Consider the following 14,604-nt stretch of genomic DNA (forward strand, 5'->3'; position numbering starts at 1 on the left):
AAGAAGTGGCAAATGAAGGGGATTTCCACTACTGGACAACCCTTTCTCACTCTGAATGTTAGCCTCTGTTAAAACCTCTTTCCGATGTCAGATGTTAATTTGCAGGGATTGCAAAGTAAAAATGATCAGTTCTATTTCACACACTGGTGAAGACTGCATCAGCCAGAGAGGCCCCATTACTACAAAAGGCCTAATCTGATTATGGCATTCTACTGCAGTGCTGAAGCACATTTAAGGCTACGTTCACATTTGCGGTCCGCGCCGCAGCGTCGGGCGCCGCAGCTTCGCCGCATGCGTCATGCGCCCCTATATTTAACATGGGGGCGCATGGACATGCGGTGCACTTGCGTTTTGCGCCGCATGCGTCACTGCGGCGCACGCGTCCGGGCGCAGAGGACGCAGCAAGTTGCATTTTTGCTGCGTCCAAAATCAATAGAAAAAAGGACGCATGCGGCGCAAAACGCAGCGTTGTGCATGCGTTTTGCCGCGTTTTTGTTTGCGTTGTGCGTTGCGGCGCCGACGCTGCGGCGCACAACGCAAATGTGAACGTAGCCTAATATGGAAGTGCTAGTCTCTGTCTGTGAATAATAATCCAAAGATTCAAGTGACATAGGGAGGTGCTGGATCTGCACAGTCAGTGTGACTGTGAATGTATTTTATTCTTCACACACTGCAATCAATGTGGGCAGTTTAATACCCCTCTGTCCATTTTTGCTAGTAAAAAAATACTAAAAACACAGCTTGTGTATCAGAAAAAATCTGTTTCTTGGAGTGTGTGATAGACAAGCCATAAGCAATATTTTTTTTTACATTTCTTTTGCCTTTTTGTATTTTTTTTTCAAGACAAAAGAAAAATCTCCACTTTTCAGAAATTTTAATGTAACAGGCCACCTGAACAAATGTGCATATTCTAAAAAATATATTTTTTGCATACTTACTTGTCGTAATAGTACAATTATTGCACCCATACATGCCACCCAAATACAGCAGCCTGTTACTGGCTTTTGAAACGTGAGTCTTTTTTTGTAAACAGCTTCTCGCGTTTGCAATGCCTGCGTATAAATGCCAGCAAGGAATGCTCTACCCCCACAAAGGGATAATTTTTTGACTGCTTTTACAACTTAAGTATCGAAAAAATGTCTGTTACAGTAGTGAATTGTAGCTAGGCTGCTATTTACCACCAGTTACCATCCTTTCTCTCCTAGTCAGTTATATTGAGGTCTCTAGGACATTAATAAGGCTGATCTTGCATTAAACCACAAAATGGATTCTATTTAGTCCTGGCAGGGGTCAGGGAATTATACACATCTTTTTTAGACAAAAACTTTGCGGAATGGAGAATCACATTTTTGGGGAAAATTTGGCAAGGCTGGCAAATTCAAATTTCAAAAGATTCGCTCATCTATAATAATTGTAACAGACTAGTGATATCTTCAGATTATAACGCTGATTGGTGCGGACCCACTGTGCCACGAGCTGGGCTTACCCTGGAGGGTCATGACTAAGTGTCCATCGGGTATTCAGTAGAACCTCTGATGATCAGGATTGGCTGGGCCTCCGGTAGACATCAGGTACAACTCCAGAGCAGTCCCTGGGAATGTAGCAGATGACCAGAGGGTCAGAGACTCGGGTAGGGGGTACAGGTGGGCAAGAGAAAAGCATAGTCAGATGGTCCGAGGTCGGTGCAGGCAGCACTAGTTCACTTTTAGTAGCCAAGGTCAGGAGCAGAGTGATCAGGATAAACCAGAAGGCAAGCCAGGTCGAAAAAGGTGGGACTTAACAGGAATAATCCTATACAAGAGCTAGAGACAGAGCTACTAAGAACCTGAGTTCAGGTGAGAAATGGAGGGTGGAGTCACCTGGTATATCATCTGCTGGCAGGTGATAAGCAGGGGAAGCAGGACTCTGCAGTACAGAAAGGATACCAAATTCCAGCCGTGCCCCCTTATGACTTACAGACAGCAGAGCTGGAATAGAAGCATAAGACACCTCAGAGCGATGGTCAGGTACTGGGTGGACCAGAGAGGAACACACGATGAATAGGGTGGCGCGTAGGAGGTGGGTGAGTGCTCGGTGTATCACAGATCCTACTGTACACTGTATATTTCACTTTTTCAGTCAGTATCTGATAATCTGGCAATTTAGAACTGGAAATGTTATTTACTTAAAACTTTTTGCTTCTCAAAAACTGGGATCTGATAACATGTTCCACTGAAAACTGGAAAAAAAAAACATTTTATGACAGAGAAGAAAAACAAAGTCCTATTTTGTGCAATAATGTAAGGGACACATGTGTTACCTATATTGTATCATCTGTCTTACCGGAGCATAATGTTCTCCCCCCAGAAAACTGGCCCAGAAGGAATTAAGGCCAGTAATAAACAGTTCTGCTATTATATCCATGCATCATTGTGCTAGGCCTTCTTGATAATATGCTGGAATGAAGCTGACCTTAAGGAGGCTAACTCAATGTTGACAAAGAGACTCAATTTATTTTTTCATCAGAATGCAACATGATGATTCCATGTGGTAAAAAGATTAAAAGCTAAAATTCTAATAATATGACAATGGGGGCGAAAAAAGACAGTCACAACTGGAACAAGTCAGTGCTACCTTATGCTAATATGATAGATAGACAATTATTATTATTTTTTTAAAGTTGCAATTTTTATTGTGTGTGTGCACATGCAAAGTCATCATATACTATATGCTTAAGTGCATGTAGCGAGAATATGAAATGTGTCTATGTATGTAGTGAATGTGCATAACCATGCCTGTATAAAATATGGCTACACAACAGTATTTTGGTCAGTATTTTGCATTAGTATTTACAATCCCTTAGGGGAAATGTATGTAAGGGCTTGTTTCCAATTGCGAGAAACACGTCCGTATCTCGCATGTGGAAACCAAGCTCTGGCGCCGGCATATTGGAGCGGAGCGTGCAGCTCCATGTGTTCCTATGCGGCCGCACGCTCCGCTCCAATGTGCCGGCGCCACAGCTTGGTTTCCACATGCGAGACACAGACGTGTTTCTCGCAAGTGGAAACAAGCCCTTATGGTAAACCTACACTGGACCTGGACCGCAGGTGGCAGATACAGGCTGCATTATAAAGTCAGCACCTGGGTCTTTGAAAAAGAAACAACAATTGTTGCCACTTTCTAAGTTCTGAATTTTCTAAAGCAGCTAAAATAATAATAAAAAAAAACTCTGCAATTTGCTGTCAGCCTAACCATTCAGAAATGAAAAATCATCTTGCCTGGTCATTTTCATCATACTAGGAATACCTTAAAAACAAAACCCAAATACCATTTTTTTTTTGTAAAATGAAGAAATCATTCAAAACTACAATTTGTCTTGCTAAAAACAACACCTTGAATGGATATATCGATGAAAAAAAGAAAAAAGTTACAGCTCTTGGAATAAGGGATGAAAATGTAAACGTACAATAACCTAAAATTGGCCAGTCCAATAAGCCAGCCATACAAATTAGATGCATGTTGGCTGGTTTGGCCGATCCTCCAGCTAGAAGCCATCTTGTCGGGCTCTCGTTTATACAGGAGCCCTTTTCGGCCCGAGTGCTCCAGTGTTCTCTAGGAGAGAGAATAAAAAGAAACGGTAGTCTGTAATCAGGCATGCCAGATTGATATTAACTCTCCCCCCATCAATAATCAACCAAGCTGTCCCCATTGTTAACGAGAGTCAATAATCTACCCACATATATGCAATGTAGAAAAATACTCTATTTCATCAAACACAATTACTCTTTAGTATTTAAAAATGTTAAAACATGATTACAATAAAAATCATATTGAACTCAGGGAAACAAAGTACAATAATAGTAGCAACACAAATGGAGAAAAAGTGCAATAAGAAGTCGCCAAGATGGGGTAGCACAAAGCACGTCATGCATTGCATACTAGTATAGATGTCATAACAAAAGGATTTAAAGGATATGATGAACCACCTGAAATACAACATGCAGTATGCGTGTTTCGCATTGGCTTCCTCAAAGAGTCCTGGAGAGATGAAAAATTTGGTGTATTACCGCTTCTGTCTTCTTTTTTGCCAGATGTATAATGTTCAGTGAATGCTATGCAGGGGACAGAAGCAGGGGCACTGACTAAGCTTCTGTATGACCTGGCAATCACATGGCAGATGTGCCGCAGACCCAGATCAGCTCTGCTGGGGGGCTGTTTTCCCTTATAACTATGGCTCTTATGGATGCTCCAGTTACAGTAGGAAAAATGAACAATAACAGAAAAAATTATTCCTCAGAGATTTTCTCTGACCTCTTGGGAGGCGAATTATATAAAAAATATAAACAATTATGAAACATCCGCAATTTAAAAAAAAAAAGAAAAAAACTAAAGCCCCCACAACAAAAAATACAACAATATAAGTTTTTGTATATATATATATATATATATATATATATATATATATATATATATATATATACATACATATATATATATATATATATATATATATATATATATATATATATATATATATATATATATAAATATATATATATATAGTTTTTTTTTGCATACATATAACATAAAAAATTAAACCTTGAGGAAATTAATTCAAGGGGTTATTTCTTGTGAAACGCAAATAGTAAAAAATATAAGCGAAAAATAAGACTGAACTAAAAATATTTTTTTTCTTTATTTGTGTCACAAAGAAACATTGTATACATTACAGACTTATTTGTAGATGTAAAGTGACTGATATTGTATAGGCAATGTTTAGTAAAAATGTGACAACAGGATTGTATCCTTCTTAACAGCACAAATGGAAGAAACTTTGGGCACAACCCAGATTATAATGCTGTCTTACAGAAAAATGTCCTAGTTGCCCATAGTGACCAACCACAGTGCAGCTTTCTTTTTTCGAAAGCATTATGTAAAATGAAAGCTGTGCCGTGATTGGTTGCTATAGGCAGCAAAACAGATCAGCTTTCAGTCAGCTTTACTATTTCTTTTCATTATAGATAGATTACCATTTATCTGTTAGTTGCAACAGCCATATAATAATGTGACTAGGAAGGTTATAATTACACATGTTTGGACAAGATGACTCGCTTTCAGAAATATACTGGCGATATATTATCACAGTTACTATGATATATGACATATTTTCATGCTGGTATAGTGTATATTGAGTATGTCCTAAATGAGGCTGCCTTAGTAATTCTAGAAATCACACGTCCATGTTTCCAGGTCTGAACACAATCCTCGACTTACAGACTGGTTGTGGGCCTCCTGACCCAAACACAGACGTCTCATAGAAATACATAGTACTGTTGAGTTGGGGTTGGGAGACCTGAATTCGGTATGAAAATCACACTCTATACACAAACTGTGAAGATCGGACGTGTGAAACTGACCTTAGGCAAGCGTAGTATATGGCTTCTGCCTGAATACTGCTGACAGAGCAAAAGTATCACTATTCAGTGTGTGAATGTGTCCTATTTAGTAATGAGCACTTACTCGAGTTTGCCTAGAGTGGTTGTCAGGCAATAACAGCATGTTTTGTGGCTGTCTAACAGCGGCTGCATGGCTTGAACATACCCGAGCACCCTAGGCAAGCTCGTCACTAGTCCTATCTACAGGGTGGGCCATTTATATGAATACACCTGGGTGGGCCATTTATAAAGTTGGATCCAAAATGGCAGACTTCAAAATGGCCACCATGGTCACCACTCATCTTGAAAACTTTTCCCCCTCTCATATACTAATGTGCCACAAACAGGAAGTTGATATCACCAACCATTCCCATTTTATTTAGGTGTATCCATATAAATGGCCCACCCAGGTCTATCCATATAAATGGCCCAGCCTGTATATATATCAATGATCATTGACTGCCAAAGTTAATTCTACATTAGTGGATAATTAGCTACAGACTAGTCATGGACCCAATAAATGCATAAAATGGTTATTTTGATAAAGTTTCCTGCTTTACACCTATAACAATCTTAACAGGTGTTGTTTGACCGATGCAGATTTTTGGGGCAGTTTTTGTATATTTGACCTTTCTTTAAATATATGTACATAATTTCTAATGAGATTGACATCCGGTATCCTGCACTAACCTCCTAAATAAGGCCTCATTCAGACATCTGTGTTGCATGTGCATGTTGTATCCATTTTTTCACAGATTGAACACGTACTCATGATAATCTATGGTTTTTTTCACATGTCCATTTTTCTCTGGCATCACAATTGAAAAGTGCCAATATATGTCTATGGGTCACAGATGGCATGTATGTAGCATTACAAAGGATAAGCGAAACTGTGTAAATTGTCTATTTATCCATCCTTAAAAATCACTCATGACACAGAAATGATAAAAGCAGAAACAAAGGCTGTACACTGATGACACACTGATCCAAAACACTAAACACCGGTACCATTTTGTCACATATACTAGATGATGGCCCGATTCTAATGCATCGGGTATTCTAGAATATGTATGTATGTATGTACGACGCGCTGTGAGTGGGGGTTAAATTCCGCGCCAATATCGCTGATTGGTCGCGCCCGGCTGGCCAATCAGCGAAGAGTGGTTCAAATCTGGCGCCAATTCGCAGCCGGACTGCGGCTGTCGCTGATTGGTCGCGGCCGGCCGGGCACGACCAATGACCGAAGCGGTGTTTAAATACCGCGCCAATATCGCTGATTGGTCGTGGCTGGCCATGCATTACCAATCACTAAAGCGGTGTTTAAATCCCGTGCCAATATCGCCGATTGGTCGCGGCCGGCCGGGCGAGACCAATCAGCAAAGCGTGGTGTAAATCCCGCATCAATTCACGGCTGGACTGCATCTGTCGCTGATTGGTCGCAGGATGTCGGGGGTTCGGGGCGCTGGATGTCAGGGGTTCAGGGTGCAGGATATAGTACAGCCATGTAGTATATAACACAGCCACATAGTATATAGCAGCCACATAGTATATAGCACACCCCATAGTATATAGCACAGCCAAGTAGTATATAGTACAGCCACGTAGTATATAGCACAGCCAGTGGACGGCGGAAGGTGAGAATAGCACCATTTTTTTTTTTTAATTATTTTTAACATTATATCTTTTTACTATTGATGCTGCATAGGCAGTCTCAATAGTAAAAAGTTTGTCACACAGTGTTAATAGCAGCGTTAACAGACTGCGTTACACCGCGTTATACTGTGGTGTAACACAGTCGGTTTAACGGACTGCTAAAACGCAATGTGGGCAGCGGGCGTTGACTGGGAGGGGAGTATGGAGGGGGCACTGACTGCAGGGGAGTAGGGAGCGGCCATTTCGTGGCCGGACTGTGCCCGTCGCTGATCAGCGACTTGGGATTTCCGTGACAGACAGACAAACAGACAGACAGACAGACAAACATATAAACAGACGGAAGTGCCCTTTAGACGATTATATAGATATATAGATATATATAATAATTATTTTTATATAGCGCTAACATTCTGCAGGGCTTTACAGTTTGCACACATTATCATCGCTGTCCCCAATGTTGGCTCACAATCTACTTTCCCTATCAGTATGTCTTTGGAATGTATATATATATATCATAGTTAAAAAATTCCTCAATGCGAGTGAAAAATAAATATGTTACATATTTTAAATAAAATAAGAAAAATAGTTATCTCATCGCAAATAAATTGAAAATCTTTCTGTTAATAAATGAACAAGTTTGTCTTCAAAATTACAAAAACATATACTTGAATCAATGTACCGTATTTTCTGGTGTATAAGACGACTGGGCGTATAAGACGACCCCCAACTTTTCCATATAAAATATGGAATTTGGGATATGCCCGCTGTATAAGACTGGGGTCATCTTATATGCCCAGTCATCTTATACAGCGTGTGGTTCCCAGGGTCTGAAGGAGAGGAGACTCTCCTTCAGGCCCTGGGATCCATATTCATGTTAAAAATAAAGAATAAAAATAAAAAATATGTATATACTCACCCTTCCGAGAAGCCTGGCTCTTACCGGTGTAAGCATCTGCCTCCGTTCCTAAGAAATGCAGCATGAAGGACCCTCGATGATGTCATGGTCAGGTGACTGGCCTGTGATTGGTCCGTGACCGCTCATGTGACCAGTCACCTGACCGTGACGTCATCGAAGGTCCTCCACGCTGCAATTCTTAGGAACGGAGGCAGACGCTTACACCGGTGAGAGCCAGGCTTCTCGGAAGGGTGAGTATGTACATATTTTTTATTTTTATTCTTTATTTTTAACATGAATATGGATCCCAGGGCCTGAAGGAGAGTCTCCTCTCCTTCAGACCCTGGGAACATCCAGGATCGCTCCCTGCACATGCCGTACCTGGCGTATAAGACGACCCCCGACTTTTGGGACAATTTTTAGGGGTTAAAAAGTCGTCTTATACGCCGGAAAATACGGTAGTTGATCTGTATAATAAAGTTATGGAGCCTATAATAAATTTGCTTCCTAAAGCGAAAATTGGTCTTGATGGGGTTATCCTTTGGGGATATTTTTTTTTAACTTAATATCATGTAATTGGGACTACAATAATTTTTGCATTCTGGTTTTATTAAAAATGTTGCACTGCTTGTCTTCTTTAGCTTCTGTGTTGGTCTCTCTGCTGCTGCTTGCAGAATGAGTTAAGGTACCTTCATACTAAACAACTTTCCAACGAGAACGACAACGATCCGTGATGTTGCAGCGTCCTGGATAAGTGATCTCGTTGAGTTTGACACGCAGCAGCGATCTGGATCCCGCTGTTATATCACTGGTCGGAGCTAGAAGTCCAGAACTTTATTTGGTCGTCAGATCGGCGTGTATCGTCATGTTTGACAGCAAAAGCAACGATGTCAGCAATGTTTTTACATGGAGCGTGAACGATAAGTGAGTCGCCGTTACGTCAATGGATCGCTCCTGCATCGTTCTGGAGTTGCTGTGTTTGACGTCTCTACAGCGACCTAACAGCGACGCTCCAGCGATCTAGTTTAGGTCGGATCGTTGTCTATATCGCTGCAGCGTCGCTTAGTGTAACGGTACCTTTAGATGAGAATCCTTCAGTCAGCTGGCTGTGATGATCTGATGAGGAGTTTTTATCTTTTTTATCCATTTTTCTCTAAGGTCCTCTTGGCTGATTTTATGACCATAAACCACATGAAAGTTGAATGTGCAGTGAAACAAAGATCCTGTAAAACCAATATGGTTTACATTTTTAATGAAACTCAATTGCAAAAGTTATTTTTAGCCCCAAAGTCATGAATTTAAGTAAAAAAAAAAATTCTCCCCAAAATTGAACGATCTCTTTAACCCCATTTCGTTTTTTGCTCCTCTTCTTCCCATAGCCATAACTTTTTCATGTTTCTGGGAATATAGCTGTATGAGGGTTTGTTTTTTGCAGGACAAGTTGTACTTTTGAAAATCACCATTGAGCTTACCATATAGTGTACTGGAAAACGAGAAAAAAATTCCATGTGCGGTGAAATTGTGAAAAAAGTGCAATTCCACAATTCTTTTTTGCGTTTTTTATTCATCATGTTCACTAAATGCTAAAACTGACTTGGCAATATGATTCTCGTAGTCATTACAAGTACGGAAATACCAAACATGTATAGGTTCTTTATTATTTAAGTGGTGAAAAAAAATCCAAAGATTGTAAGAAAAAAAATGTTGTCATTTTCTTAGACTCGTACCGTCTCCATTTTTCATGATCTCGGGTCAGGTGAGGGCTTATGTTTTATGTGCCGAACTGACGTTTTTAATGATACCATTTTAGGGGAGATACAATGTTTTGATCACCTGTTATTGCATTTTATCTCAATGTTGCTGTGATCAATAGAACATAATTTTTGTGTTCTGATTTTTTCTGGTTACGCCCTTTACCGATCGGATTCATTCTATTTATATTTTGATAGGGACATTTATGAACTCAGCGATTCCAAATATGTGTATTATTTTTTTTCAGTTGTTTTACTTTGAATGGGGCAAATGGGGGGTTATTTGAACTTTTATGTTTTTTTTTTCTTTTTGCATATTTTTAAAGCATTTTTCTTTAACTCTTTACTTGCTTTTAGGTCCGTAGGAGACCTGAAACTGGGATCATCTGCTCTCCTGGATACACATAGCAGGTCTGTAGCATAAATCATCATCTCCTATGTACCGCAGTGGATGGCGTTCATAGAAGATTTACAATGACAGGCATGGGGATCTTCTGCAGACCCCCGCCTGTCATGACAACCCATTGGCACCTCCCAATCACGTGACAGGGGCGCCAATGGGTGTGTGTTGTGATGTGCTTCTGCTCTGCACTTGTTAAATGCCACTGTCAGAGATTGGCAGCTACTTTTAACTTCTTAACAGACGCAGGTGGATCGCAAATCCACCCATGACTGTTAGATGCACATGACAACTGATAAGATAAGCTGTTATGGACAAGGAAAGATGCTGGCTCAGTGCTGGAGCCCCCATCAAATTCAGGAACACGACCTTGGACGTAACTACCAAGGTCGTGAAAAAAATAATTACAAAAATAATATTATGGAAAAATAAATCAAAAATATTTTTCCTTGTCCCTTGGCTGAATCTATAAGGAGTTAAATCTATCCATTTTCTAGTGTACCCTGTGATTCAGGCAAATATATTTAAAGGTGTGGGTCGCAATGTATAGCGCACTGTCACCCTGGTCTTCGATGTCACAGTGAAAATCCAAATCTTGTAATGAGACAGGGATCTAAAGTAATCAGTTCCTTGTCACTAAAACCACTATATACTGGGCTCAGTGTGAATGATGTGTTCTCAGAAGCGGAAGTTGGTGCTTCAGTATTATGTTATGCCATACAATGTCCTGCAATTCCCTGCATTAATTGGGCAGGATGACTGCAGGGAGAACACATTTGTGATAATAATGGTCTAATTATGAATAGCCATAAGATTGTTAGCAGTGATCTCTATATCTAAAAATGCAAGGAAAATATAGACGATTTTCTAATATGGCTCTGACAAGATAATGAGCCGAGCCACAGGTCAAGCAGCAAAAAAAACACAAACAGAAGGGATGAAGGGAAAGATTGTTCTTCTCTACAGCCTTCCATAAAGTTTCCTGTATCTAGAGGCTCTTTCACCCACTGAATCAGACAGTGACCTAAGGAAAACATGTTTGGAATGTATATACATTTTTATAAAACAGAAAATATTTGAGCTGGCAAATAATTATTTACCATTCGAATTTGTCTCACATTAGGTGAAATTGCTCTGGACCTAAAGTCAAGTCATCAATGGCCCCTGGTTATAATATAGCCAAATGACTGATTGCCAAGACGTTCCCGGTAGACGCCAATAATCGGACACATTTTCAAATATTCATGAATCAACCAGCAAACAACTGACCATGTGTGTGTATATCAGTAAAGCTGAAAAAATGCAAACCATCATCAGACATAAGAAGGACACATGCTCAGACTCTATGTGGAATGTCAAAAATGCCAATTATCTAAAATGTAACTATACCTATTCGTGTTTATGCCTCTGGCACTGACAAAACAAGCCAACCTGCATTACTGTTATTATGCATCTTGTGAACAATAAAACATTTAGAATCTTGTCTATGATGGTCGTACTGGAAGACTTGCTGATACATAACTTATAAAATCTTTATATTTCAATAAGCATGTATAAATTAGATTATATCCAAACATACAGTACATATATGAATGAGAACTTTACATTTGTTAGTGTTATTGTGTTTTAAAGAAACTTCCTTTATGGACATGTGCACCTTCTATTCAACAGTATTACAAGAGTAGGGGAGTCAGCTGCAAGGAATACCCAGCATCTCTAATTCTTAAAGGGAACCTGTCATGTGAAAAAACGGTATTAACCTGCAGATATGGGGTTAATCTGTAGGTTAATAGCGCTCTTAAGCCATGCAGCCACCACACTAAAAGCACTGCTGCTGGAAGAAAATTAACTTTATTCACCTGGCAGCCTCCAGCTTTCAGTCATAGAGGCGTGACTTCAGTCACTTCTCAGTACAAAGTGAGTGGTGCCTGTAACTACATAACTGGCACTGACTGACTGAGTGGCAGCTGGCTCACTGCATCAGTATAGAGTGATCTGTCAGTCATTGCAGGGGCATAGTTATAGCCGCCACTCACTATAGACTAAGCTATGACTGAAAGCTGGAGGCTGTCAGGAGGAATAAAGGTAAATTCCTCCCTGTAGCTGGGCTTCCAGTGCAGCAGCCACATGGCTATAGAACGCTGTTAACCTGCAGATAAACCTCAAATCTGCAGTTTAATAGTGTTTTTTCACATGACAAGTTCCCGTTAAATAACTAAGTCAAGCAAGACTATGCTGCATTTTGATGATGTCTGACCTAGGTGACTGTCTTGATACAACTCATATCATCAATAAGGTCCAGAGCTTGAGAGTCAAATGTGATAGTGATTTACTACAAAGTAGATAAGCTATAGGAACTGTAAAGGTAATAGTTGTAGCAATTAATAACTTAATATTAGTTTTATGAATTCACACAAATTCATACCTGGATGGGTTGTTTAATTCTAAAATGCATCAAAAAAGATTTGTATCTTTAGAAAAAAAGACCAACTTAATTTCTCCTTTACGGTTTTTATGTGCACCATAATTTATTATTATTATTATTATTATTATTATTTATATAACACCATTAATTCCATGGTACCGTACGTGAGACGGGGTTACATCAAAATACAAATATCACTTATTTTTTGTCACTAATTTACCTTTTAAGGTTAACAAGTTACATAACAACAACTTTTAAAGACAACTCATCAGGATTTTATACCCCAAGCTGATGGCATGTACAGTATGTAAAGGCACTTTAATGCTGAGAAAATCCGTGCCTTGCTTGTAGAAATCGGTTTGGCTATTTTAGAGAAATCCATAGTTAAAGTTGTTGCTAGTGAGTTGAAAGTGCAGTGGGTGAGCCCTGCACTTACAGCTCTCCTGCCTCTCTATACTCCTCGATCGCTGCCAGCCTCCTGTCTCTTACGCACTCATGATTTAGTGACCTGTCAGTCAGAGACAGGAGGCTGGCAGTGGGCAGGGAACAGGGAGAGTTGCGGGAGAGCAGTCAGTGCATTGTACTTACAACCCATAAATTATGAATTTCTTTAAAGCAAAATGGATTTCTACAAACAAGGTAAAGTTTGTAGTATAAAATCCTGATGACAGGTTCTCTTTAAATTTTATTTTTCCCTTACTATCCCTTCACAATCCACTGCTCTCCAGCTATAGTGACCTATTAGGACTTTTATAGTGACTTTCTCCAGCTGGCCCTCCCCACCAATGATGCTTCAATAGATGCATTCCGAAATGTCCCTTTTTATAATCTTTTCTATAAGGTAATCTATTGAAATCATTGTGCACTTTTCTTTCTCAACTTAAACCTAGAAGCAATGGCTATTACTGTTGTTCGCTAAAAGACCAGCTGTTCATAAGCAAGTATGGCTGGAAAAATTAAGGGTAAGGACTTTGTACAGGCAAGTCAAGTTCCAGACTAATTATGTTTGTTTATGGCTATTGTTTTGTGCACAGAATTATCATAGTTGCCAACTGTCCCAGATTTCCAATGACATACTGTAACACCACTGCCAGCGTCTCTGCATGGCTTCCCACCCCCCACAATGCAGGGACGCCAACATACTCACCACCTGGGCCATGCAGTGAGCACCTTGTATCTGATATTCACTGAACCTGTTGTGTCTGAATTTGAATCTATCCCTGGATCTTTTGTGTCAGAATCTGAATCTATCCTTGGACCTGTTGTGTCTGAATCTGTACCCATCTCTAAACCTGCAGTATCTGAATCTGTACCCATCTCTAAAACCTGCTGTGTCTGAATCAGTACTAATCCTGGAGTGTCTGAATTTCTATCTATCGCTAAACCTGCTGTGTCCAAGCCACTGCCATTTCCTATACCTGCTGTGTCTGAACAAGTACCAACAATCTGCAGCCATTGCCTGTGCTCCCATTATCCACAACTGCGGTTCCCTGCCTGTCCTCACCTGCGGTTCCCTGCCTGTCTGCACCTGCAGTTCCTTGACTGTTCAACAGCTAGGGAATTTAGTGTATAGCTTGCTTTTAAGCTGCTAAGTCCATTCTCAGGTCTTGTCTGTACCCGAACTCTTCGTGGGCCTGTCTGAACTAGGCCTGAACCGCAAACCTGTACCTATACCTGAGTCTGTCCTGTGTTCCCAAACCTGACGAGTCTGAACCTGATCCTATACCCCGAGTCTGTCCTGTCCAGTGATCCTGAATTTGTGTAGTATGAACTGTATCTGATTCTGTTATCCTGTCCTGTCAGCAACTCCAAACCCAGTCTTCATCAGTACCTGACCCTTGGGGTCAGCAGCTGCAGTACAGGGCTTAGCCTAGGAGTAGTACCTGGTGGCAGGGAGATAAGCCACAATACCAGATGTTTCTGACCACTTTCTCACAGAAAACACAGGAATGCTTGGCCAAGTCGAGCGATCCTATGAATGAGGGAGTCAGAAGAGATGCTTGTGAGCTGAATGGTAGTTTGTCCGACAGCTATCCAATGTGTTTGGTCAGCTTGAGACTACTAAT

At 40.3% G+C, this 14,604-nt stretch overlaps 1 protein-coding gene and 1 long non-coding RNA gene across 2 annotated transcripts in view; one reads left to right on the top strand and one right to left on the bottom strand.

The window, feature by feature from the left end:
- The window catches only part of LOC143816889 (fidgetin-like), a 151,506-nt gene that overhangs the window by 66,903 nt on the left and 69,999 nt on the right, over nt 1-14,604 (bottom strand). The gene's annotated exons all lie outside the window — the stretch shown is intronic.
- On the top strand, nt 1,864-11,616 carry LOC143816890 (uncharacterized). Its single transcript, XR_013224011.1, has 3 exons — nt 1,864-2,058; nt 10,071-10,124; nt 11,237-11,616. It is a non-coding gene; the product is annotated as an uncharacterized LOC143816890 (long non-coding RNA).

Source organism: Ranitomeya variabilis, chromosome 3, assembly GCF_051348905.1.
Source record: "Ranitomeya variabilis isolate aRanVar5 chromosome 3, aRanVar5.hap1, whole genome shotgun sequence".
NCBI classification, from domain to species: domain Eukaryota; kingdom Metazoa; phylum Chordata; class Amphibia; order Anura; family Dendrobatidae; genus Ranitomeya; species Ranitomeya variabilis.